An 8132-nucleotide genomic window follows, 5' to 3' on the forward strand; every position below is an offset into this window, starting at 1 on the left:
AGCTGTATTTCTTTGAACCTTGGAAAACACACACAAGCACACACAAACGAAACCAATCTGTGGTGATAGAATCAGATCACGATACTTCTGGGGTGGGGACTGGCTGGGAGGGGGCACAAGGGTGCCAAAAATGTTCAAAATCTTGATCTAGGTGATGGTTTATACAAGTATAAACATTTGTCAAAATTCACCCAGTGGTACACTTAACATTTGTGCCTTTTACCGTGGTAGGATACATGCCTCCACAAAGCACTGCTGGCATCCAAAAAAAACGTACCTGCAGAAAAATACATGGAACAGAGGTGCTCACACAAATGAGTGATAAGAGAACCCCTATGAACGCAAATGGGGTGCCCACAGTGCCTGACTGTAAGCAAGCAGTTCCCCTTAGACACCCACTGACAGGGCATCTGGACTCCAGACACCATGTGCCTCTTGCTCCCCAAGTTTATGGGAACACAGAGACCAGGGATGGGGCGGAGCTTCTGGCTTTGGAACCTAGAATTTCCCATCAGTGCAACCCTAAGTTTGACTGCAACGCCTGTTCTGGTGTGCTGAAGGAACAGAAAACACACCCGTTTCCCCTTTCTGGGAGGGGGTTTCCGTCATACTGGCCTCCCCAGGCCAAGTCTTGGCTGGGGAGTGGGGGGTGTCCCCAGTGAAAGTCAAGGAGAAATGTGCCTTCCCTGCATCCCTGCTAAAAATAACCCCAGGCAGCACTGCTACCGCCACAGCCACCGAGTAGCAGGAAGGACAGAGTCATGTTTTGCTTTAAACCTAGAAGCAGCTCAGCAGTTGGGGGTAAAGAAGGGGTGGGAAGGGGTGGCTAGGGCTCTGAGAACCTGACAGTACTCTCCCCACCCCTACCCTACCCCCAGCTGCAGCTGGTCGATTCAGGGGTTCCAGGGAGTGTATGTGTATAAGAGTATGTGTGTGAGAGAGAAGGAGGAAGGGAAGGAGGGAGGGGGAGAGAGAGAGAGAGAGAGAGAGAGAGAGAGAGAGAGAGAATGTGTGTGGTGTCCTCAGGGCCTCCCAGCAGAGCTGGCAGCCTGGAAAGGTTGGGGATGGGTGGGGAGGGGTCTCTGTCCTGCTTACTGGAGCGTGGAGGCTAGAAGAGCAGAAGTCACGTACTCGGAAGGGTCCCCACCTCCTCTGAGAATCTCTCTGTCCTGGCAGCCCACACCAGGCTCCCTCTGTGGCCCCTGGCCTCCTACACGGAGGCTGCCTGTCCCTGGGGGCTCCTGGCACACACAGGGCTGAGGATTGTCACTTCACAGTCCCCCTCTCTGTCTGGTTTCCGCTCTGCCCAAAGAGCTCGGGAGGTCCTCAAGGGTGGGTGCGGTCCAGTGGGGAGGAATTTCCCTGGAAACGGGAAGTACAAGATGTGTCAGTGTGGGATCCCAGCATGAGGAGAGAGCCGCTGAGTAAAGGGAAGAGGCCCTCCTAGCTACCCACCCTTGCTCTCTCTCCTCCCACTGCTCCCCCGCCTGTCTCAAGTACCACAGGCCTCGGAGGCCTCAGAGGCCTCAGGGTGGGGGCAGACCATTCTGCAGTTGACCTGTGTTTTCTAATGAAACAATCAAGTATACTACCATGAATTGACAGTGTGTGCCATGTTCCAGGCTGACTAAGCCTTATTCGGATTATATCATTGAAGCTTCTCAGCAAGCTTGATTGGAATCATTACTCTCCCTACTTACAGATAACCAAACTGAGGCTTATGGTGATGGCACACTCACCTAGGATCCCCTGGGAGTATGTGACAGAGACAGGTCTCCAAGTCATGATTTGGAACACAGAGCATATCTTGGATGACTCTCTAGGGAAAAACGAGGCCATTTTAGAAACAGGAACTTCCTACATAATTTAGGACGCATGGTTGCTGTATTTGATATTTCAGCAGAAAAAAAGAACAGTGGTTTTAAAGCCAAAATTTGTGCTATCAGTTATGAGTTTGGCCAAGCAACTTAATTGTTCTGAGCTTCAGAATGTAGAGTATCCAGCTCTACAAAATGAGTATAACAGTCCTTGCAAAGACTTACTGGAAAGTAAAGACTCTGACGAGTATTTTTTTTCTAAACCTGGAAAACCCCAGGTTCCATCTTGCCTCAGTGTCACTGCATGCGCTGTTTCCTATGCCCAGAACCTAAACCCCCAGGTATTCCCACTGGTTTATTCTTGTTATCTATGTCTCAGTTCAAACTAGCTCTGCTCAGGGCCTTCCTGGTGGCCTAGGGGTTAAGTCTCAGCGCTATGGCGGTGAGATCCCTGGCCAGGGAGCTAACACACATGTCTGTCGTGCAGCAGAACTCTCCCATCTCCTTGCTGCTCCCCTGGCAGTCTATTTCAATAAATCCGCCTGCTCTGCTCCCCACTCTGTCTCAACACCTCCCCCCCCACCTCTGGCCTGCACACCAGTTCTTCTAGGCAAAAATAAATAAATAAATAATTCTTCAAAACAAACAAACCAGGTCTGCTCAAAGCAGCCTTCCCTGACCACCTCCTCCTGCCCCCATCACTCTCAATTACATCGCTGTTTCATTTCCTTTGCACTTAGCGCCATCTGAAATTAGCTGGCTAATTTATCTGTTTTGTTTGTTTGTTTATGACCCACCTCCCTCCTCCAACAGCCAAGGATGTAAGTTTCTTGAAAGCTGGGATTTTCTTGGGGTTCAAGGACAGTTCCCAGTGATCAGAGCAACACCTGGCAAGTATCTCGCTAAACATTTACGAAGGAATGAATGATTATGTTTTGGAAACAGCAGCATATTTAAGTATATGAATCTCCCACAGGTCTCCCTGAGCCAAAGGGCAGTAAATGAAGGTTAATAAAGGTTCAAGAGAGTGCTTTGGATTGGGCCCAGGCCCGGCCCTGAAGCTCCCAAGCCACAGGGAGCAATGAGGCTGCTTGGTCTTCTGGCTATTCTAAGTCAAAGGTCAACACTTGTTCTGGGACAGGAGGTTCTGTCCCTCTGGACCTGCCTGCCTCTAGCCTCATCTCCCTGGGCTGCCCAACCTGTACTCCATGTCCAGGCCAGACCAAACATCTCTGTGCCTGCTGGAGGGCACGGGACTACTTCTTGTCTGTGTGCCTGGAGATACATTGTTCCTTCCACCTGGAGCACCTGCTGCCCTTCCTTGCCTGGTGAGCTCCTTTCAGACTTCGAGTCTTACCTTCTCAATGGAGCCCTCCCTAACCTCTCTGGCTACCCCCAACTCCCCAGGACCTTATAATGATCTGGTTTTGTCTATCTAACCAAGTAGCCCAGAGATTTCCTGAGGGCAATGGCCAGTTTGTATGCTCTCAGTTTTGAAGCACAATCCCTGGCGCACATAGTAGGTGCTTAATAGATGCTCTGGCACAGTTTTTGGCCTTTGGGTCCCCAGGTATTACACAGTCCCTGGGGCACAATGTAGGTGTTCATAAAGTGCCCACCAAGGGAGTGAGGGAACCTGAGCATTCTGACAGTGGCCAGGCCATGACTGGGGTGGGGATAGGTAAGGACGATGCTTCCTGGGAAATAGAGGGTGTCAGAGGGAAGAAGGCAGAGGTGACATCAGGAAATCTCCCAGGATATTAGACATACAAAAAGGAAAATTAAAAAGCAAACACAGATGGATGGAGGCGTATAAACAGGGCTCTCAGAGAGCAAGGAGAAATAAAGAAGGAAGGATAAAAGAGGAAGAAAGAACTGTCCTCAGAGGGGACAAAATGTGCCTGTGAGAGCCGCAGAGGACAGGAAACCAGAGACAAGGACAGGCCGACTAGCTACAGGATGTGTGGTGCCCTTGCTTCAGTCCCTGGGGGTAAATGAGGGTGGCCCAGCAGCTAGGTGCTGTGGCTAGGGTGACAGGGCTGGGGGAAAGCCACGTGTCATCAGAGTTGGAGACTTCTTGGGAAACTCTACCTCTTTTAGCTTAGGAGAGGCCCAGTGTTAGGAAGCAAAGAACCCTAGATAATAACACAGTCACATACTTAGTTTCCTGGCCTTGTGTGAGAAACTTAGCTGCTCTAGCCTCAGTTTTCCCATCAGGAAAGTGGGTACTATTCTCTTTACCTTAGAGGGACATTAAAGATCATATCAGCTAAGACAAGTAAGTGAAATGTAAACAACCTGATACGAATGCCAGTGACTGATATAATGGTGATTTGTCCCAAAGCCCTGCTGTGGATGGGTCGTAGGAAAGACCATGTCTCCTTGTCACAGACACCTGAGGTCAGAGCCCCGGGACTCACACTCGGCCCCTGGTTTTTGAATCCAGTGCCATATCAGGGCAATGAAGCAACATTTCTTTCCAGGCACCAGGGTAAACAGCAGCAAGTGTGCCCATCGGCCAAGAGACAACTGAGGCTGCCCATAGGCAGCAGGCCTGATCGTGGACTGATAATGGATTTCTGGCTTTAAGATTATATACCTGAAGGCATGCATGAATTATCTACCTGAAGGCATGCATGGATTACATACCTGAAGGCGTGCATGGATTATCTACCTGAAGGCGTGCATGGATTACATACCTGAAGGCATGCATGGATTACATACCTGAAGGCTTGCATGGATTATCCACCTGAAGGCACGCATGGATTCCATGGGGCCGAGTTCCTGCAATCATTGGAAGGGAGAAGGGAATAAGACTGTGGTTTGAGAAATGGGAAGATACACGATTTAGGTAGATGATCTAAGCAAACTGGCAGACCATTCAGGGTGCCAGCTTTGGCATCAGATGGACCTCAATGTGAATCCCAGCTCTGTCATTTCTCTGAGCCTCAGTTCCCTTAACTGTCAAAGAGAGCCAATAATAGCAATCACCTCCCAGAGTTCTTATGAAGGAAACATGACCCAAAGTTGGGTCCCAATAGGCAAACTACATTCACTATTATTGTAAGTAATAATATCACATACCCCTAGGGAGGGAAGGCCCGCTCTATCTCTGAATAAGTCACCTTGAGGAAAATAAACTGTTTACAACTCAAAAAATTATTAACCCAGCGAGTATCAAATTTTATTTTGCAGCTTCTATTTGAAACGTGTCATTCCTGGGGTTGGATCCCTCAACCCAGGCCCCCGTCTCTGCCTTGTTATGTTCTGTGACTGATGGTGGAGGCTCATGGATTAGCAGGTCTACCTAGGTTTTAGGGGGGCAACTAACAAAGCCTTCAACACACTTGACTAGCTGGGCTCAAGAGTATTGCTCAAAAGCTAGAGAAAACAAGGGTGACAGGGAATGGAGAATCGACCCCAAAGGTCCAGAGAAACTTTCAATTCCACTTGGAGAGTGCAGGGGCTAGAGACAGTTTCAGGCTTGGGTGATGGGAGAGAGAAAGAAGATGGGGGAGGGGGCTTCACTCCTTCTGAATCCCACTTCTCTCCTCCACTGTCTCTCTGCAACACGCCCTCCACTCCCCCACCTACCTACTCACCCCCACCAAGACTTCAGAACTCAGGGACTGACCCCTGGGGCCCAGGTGGGTGGTGGGCAGATTGAGGGCAGGGGTGACTGACAGCAGGATGCCACGGCTAAAGAAGGAAGTATAAATATAAAGCAGCCAGTGTAGGACTGGACAGAGGCCATATGAAACACACGGTACATTCCGGCCCCAGTGTAACAAACTGTACCAGCCTTTTTGAGAGCTGAGAGCACTGAAGAGGGGAGGGAAGAGAGCAGGGGTTCCTTCGAGGCTGGCCTGGCTGCCTCCTCCCCCACTTCTCCCACAGCTTGGGCACCACAGGGAAAGTCCCGATGTTCCTTTTGCAACCACAGGAAACCTACTATCCCTGCTCACGCTCTGTACCAAGTGTTCTTTTCAGCAGCTCCAGACTGGGAGGTGGCAATGGGGGCTGGGATGGATCGGGCTAAGTGCAGGCAGCCATAGCAGCCCAGGTAATGTGAGGGGAGGTGGCCAGCATCAGTTGGACCCTGACTCAGTATTCAAACCCCTTAAGTACTGCAATGGAGGTACAGATGATAGGTGAGGTGTAAGAGAGGAAGTGCCTTGCCCAAGGTCACACAGCCAGTAGTGCACCAGGGTGGCACCAGAATGTATCCAGAGCTGGGCAGTGCTGGGCAGCTCTCTTGGGTGTAATGTGTAGGAGTGGCAGGCCAGGGAACAGGCAGTGCCCCGGGACTGAGGGTGGGGAGCCCAGATCTAAGGCTGCCTCTCTGCTCTGGTTGGCTCCAGGCAGGTCTGGTTTGGGCACCAACCCCTTTACTCCTCCCAAACCTCGCCCTCCCCCTTAAATATTAGAGATAATGCATGTAAAGTGCCTAGCATGAGGCTGGTCTGTGGTGATGTCAACCAGAATGAGTCACCCCCACTCCTCCTCTCTCCTCCTCCACATACACACAGCTCCAGGCCTAGAACTTCCCAAGACCGTTCTCCCATTTCATCACCTTCTTCCTTTTGAATTCCTATAGCCCTTACACACATTCGGTACTCACTACCTGCTGGTATGGGTTATTATTTAACCTCATGGGACCTGTGTTTGTCTCTGACTGGCCTGCAAACTGCCCAAGGGCAGGAAATCATTTCAATACGCCCAGATTTATCGAACATCAACTCCAGTGCCAAGTTTGGTCTGTGGGGGATGAACTTGAGTGATGGGGGAGGCCTCAAAGAAGCAGACTTTGTTTCTGCTGCAAGGACTTTCTAATCTGCTTAGAAGAACAGGATTAGTAAACAGATCGCTAGAATATGAGACAGGCCACACACTGTGCCCTGAGTAAGGTACAAACTGAGTGAGCTGGGGATTCAGAGGGGAGAGCAATCAAATTTGGCTGGCATTGTTCCAAGCAGCATTTATGAGCTGGATCTTGAAAGATGGGTAGACATGGAGATGGGCACCCCTGGCACAGGAAATGGCATAGCAAACTGCGGAGGTGGAAGGAAGAAGGCAGGGCTTCAGGAACCCCATTTTCAATTTTTTAAAAAAGATTTATTTATTTATGCATACAAGAACTGGGGTACAGGCCAGAGGGGTGTGTGTGTGGGGGTGAGGGGATTCACAGAGACAGAGTGGGGAGCAGAACGGGCTGATTTACTGAAATACACTGCTGAGGGGAGCAGCAGGGGAGGCAGGAGAGGTCTGCTGCATCATGTGGGTCACCTTCCGGGCTGGGGATCAAACTCGCGCTGGAGTGGCTGCAGATAGCTTCACAGTGCTGCGTCTTAACCCCTTGCGCCACCAGGGAGGCTCACATTTTCAATTTTTTAATGACATTCCTAGCAGGACACAACAGAGCCTTCCACGTACTAGGTGCTCAGTTTGTAAGTTTTCTATGTGCTCCTTGGTTTGGAAACATTGGGACTTGAAGGACCAGCACTGGGTGATGTCTTTGTGCAGATGGATCAGGAAAAAAAACTGTGATTCTGAATAAATTCAGATTTGGGGCTGAACAAAGGGAGGGATCAGGGTCCAGTTTAGGGTTGCCTTCTTCCACCCGGCCATCTACTCCTACAGACTGACTAGTGTCTGACTCTTCCTACTCCTGGCATCTTGCCAGGGGTTTCCCAAGCTGTCCAAAAGGGCTGGGCTCGGTTTGCCAGCCCCTGGGAATCCCTGGAGTCTCCAGGCTTGTGCGAAGAAAGGAGCAGGGGGAAGGGGGGCGAGAAAAGGGGAGGTTCCTCCTAGGGAGCGCTTGAATTGGTCCCCTCTACAGGGCTTCCGTTGTCACGTGATTGCATCCCAGGTCTCCCGAGTCTGGGGCCAGTGCGCTCCTAGCTATCCTCTTCCAGGCTCCTGGACCGAGCGCGAGCTGGGCAGGGGAGGCAGCCGGCGAGTCAGCCTGGGCGGCTCCTGCTCGCTGGTGGAACTACCAACACCTGCCTCCCCCGCCACCGTTCGCTCCCCAAACCCCGCCGCCCCGTGCTACTCCGGGTCCCACAAACGCCTGAGGTTCCAAATCTGGACTCAGGAGGGGAGATGGATAGGTCTGGGTGTTCCGAGGCCGGTGATCCGGCCGGGGGCCGCGTCCCGGGGATGCGCACCAGCCCCCGGCCGTCGCTGGTGCCGGCTCCCGGCCTCCGCCCCATGGCGCACACGCTGGGCTGAGGTGACGGGGAGGCTGCGGTGGCTTGGAGGTTGCGCGCCGAGCGCAAGCCGCTAGCACAAACAGGGCGAGGAGGCTGGTGTGAG

Source organism: Talpa occidentalis, unplaced genomic scaffold (genome assembly GCF_014898055.3).
Source record: "Talpa occidentalis isolate TD23 unplaced genomic scaffold, MPIMG_talOcc4v2.1 talOcc4.2, whole genome shotgun sequence".
Taxonomy (NCBI): domain Eukaryota; kingdom Metazoa; phylum Chordata; class Mammalia; order Eulipotyphla; family Talpidae; genus Talpa; species Talpa occidentalis.